General features: G+C 28.3%; 1 protein-coding gene across 1 annotated transcript in view; it reads left to right on the forward strand.

Annotated features, from left to right (window-relative positions):
* LOC108686353 (synaptotagmin-10-like) overlaps positions 1–2,891 on the forward strand; it is a 29,577-nt gene that overhangs the window by 22,539 nt on the left and 4,147 nt on the right. The gene's annotated exons all lie outside the window — the stretch shown is intronic.

Consider the following 2,891-nt stretch of genomic DNA (forward strand, 5'->3'; position numbering starts at 1 on the left):
TAAATTCTCTTTAAAAATCAAATTTATGATTATAAGATTGATTGAGAATTTGATATTAAAAGCTAGTAATATTTCAATATTTTTTCATTAAATAATAGCTCACACGATACATTTATTGATAATTTATATATTTTGATAATAGTAAAGTATAATGCAATTTTCATTTATTCGTCAAATTCATGTATTATGCAATTTATTTTAAATAAATGCTTAAGACATTAATATTCATGCTATAAATTTCAATATAATTTCCTCCTTTTATTTAATAATCAAGAATCAGAAATATACTATTAGTAATTTATCATGTAAACGTTATTCCGAGAAAGTTATTAACAAGAAAAATTTCTGGAGAAATGGCGAGAAAAGGAAACTTAGTTATTATCGGCGACAAACGTTAGAAGTCTTGTGATTGCAACGACTCGTAATTCACTAAAGCTCATCAATCATTCTGCTGCATACATTGCCGCGACTCAACATGACGCCAACGAAAAAGTATCTCGTAAATCGTATTCTAATGTTAAAAACTTTACGAATTCATCATCTGAGTATAAACTTTTACTTGTAATGTAAATACGTACATGTAGCATAAATACACACTGGATATGTACTAACTTATAATGATTTTCGATTTGACTAACAAACGCCATTAATATTAAAATTGCCATTTTAGCTTCATTATCCGTTTCAATTTTTTTGTATGAGGGGTTTTGTATATTGGATGAGTGAAAAATTTATAATTAAATTTTATTATTAAAACTCTAGCAGTAATTTAGAGCATGTAAAATTTAAAGCTACTTTCTACTTTAAAAAGAATTTTAAAGCTCTTAAAATCTTTATATTCAAAAGATTATGTTATATTTTTTTATTTTCGTGAGTTTGATTTACTTATTAGGTTATTTGATTTATTTATTAGGAAATTAGTTGGACAAACATGGAAAATTTTCTTCTTATTTCACAAGCGTGATTAAAAAAAAATTTCGACTTTCTAACATGAAAACTTAAAGTTCTTCTTAAAATCGCTTTTTTAAAAATGTTCCTAAGATTTTTTATTACTGAAATATCATGGTTTAAGTAAAAAAAACATTTTAATTTTGATTACTCAAAATGTATAATAAAAAAATATCTTTTCAATTTGTTAGAAACGGAAAATATGAAATCTACGAAGAACGAATTACGAAAATGGTGAAATTCAAATCAAATTGAAGACAGAAAGACTTCTTTGTGCAACCAATTGTAAATTCGCGTTGTCATTGAAATTCTAAGGGCGCGTTTTATGATGATAAAATATGGAAGAATAGCTTTCCTGATGAACTTCGTTATTTGAAAAAATTGCTACGCTGAGACTTGGCACGATTTTATATGATTGAATAGAGCGCGACGCGGGTAAAAGTTAACTCGACGTGAGACATCTGCTATCGTAATAACAAGTGAAAACTTTACAACATAACAATAAACTACCAACGCACAACGCTTGCTCGTCGCGTAGTTCTATTTCATTCGCAAAGCAGCAAGCAAAAAACCCGCATATGGTTTTGTTTGCTGGTTTTGTTTTATTGTTTTCAAAGATAAAAGGTACACTGCGCTTCCCATTCCCTTTTTTAAACAACCATGATGTATACTCGAAAAAGGGCAAAAAGAAAGAAAAAGAAAGCTAATATGTGCTCTCGTACATGCGCAATTTAGTCAGCTCTGTGTAACCAATCGCACATCGATTTCCAATTACTTTCCACATAACATATAGTAACATTGCAAACAGTTCTCATCGGTAAATCATTTCTGCAGAATAATCTTTTCTGCTAACGCTTTTTACTGATAAGTATGATACAATAATGCGCATAATAAGAAGTATATATATTTTTAGATCAAATATTTTTCTTTCTTGCTAAACAAAAATGTGTTTGATACTTCTTACTTAAGAAATCAAAACTAAAAATTGCACAAAAATTTAAACTGAAAGTGAAAGAATAAATAAAGTATACCGGTTGTGTGTACGTGAAGAAATATTTTTATAATAAACTTGCTCTTGTTAATTCTTGAATTCTCTTGATCTCAGAATTAAGTATGAAATGCTAGAAAAAAATTTATTGTATATATTATATTTATATGCAAATGATAACTTGTACCATGTTGAAGCAAAAACTCAGATATTTCTGTTATTGGTACAAGACACGCATTGTTCTCGATAAATGAGAACGGAAAGCTTGAAGCGTTGGCGTACGTCTCTTCATTTGCTTCTAGCCAAGGATAGCGTCCTCTTTGTAGGATGCACACGATGAAATATATTCTCTACAAACACATATACACACGCGCGCATGCGTATAAATTTATTTAAAGAGCCTTTCTCGTTTGCATCTTCTTCTTTCTATTGCATAAACCTAATGAAAATCATACTTTCCCTTCGAATGTTCCATCTATTTTACGAACAGCGATTTAAATGTATATGATATCCAATTCAATTAGTAACTTATATAACATGAATTTCATTATACACTACTTAAATTATGTATAATTGAACGTAACGTTGCATAGCGATATGAATTCTTGCAAACATTTTATTTAATTCTTTCATGTTACGGTTCGCCTACGCAGCCTAGCATTGCGCAAAATATTTTTTATAGAAATTTCTCATAAATTCCGCGAAGCAGGATAAAATTACACCTAACAATCGCTTTATATCATTATAACACATGTTTTCTTATTATACACTGGAAAAAGAATCAAATTGCGTTAATTGAAATTCTGCTTAAAAATATGATCAAATCAGAATTTTCTAATTGAATCTATTATAATTCTAAGTGATAAAAAAAATCAGAATTCTGATTGATATTATCAAAATCTTCTAATCCGTTCACTTTAGAAACTTCTTCAGTATATCTATATATATATATATA

Source organism: Atta colombica, unplaced genomic scaffold (assembly GCF_001594045.1).
Source record: "Atta colombica isolate Treedump-2 unplaced genomic scaffold, Acol1.0 scaffold176, whole genome shotgun sequence".
NCBI lineage: Eukaryota > Metazoa > Arthropoda > Insecta > Hymenoptera > Formicidae > Atta > Atta colombica.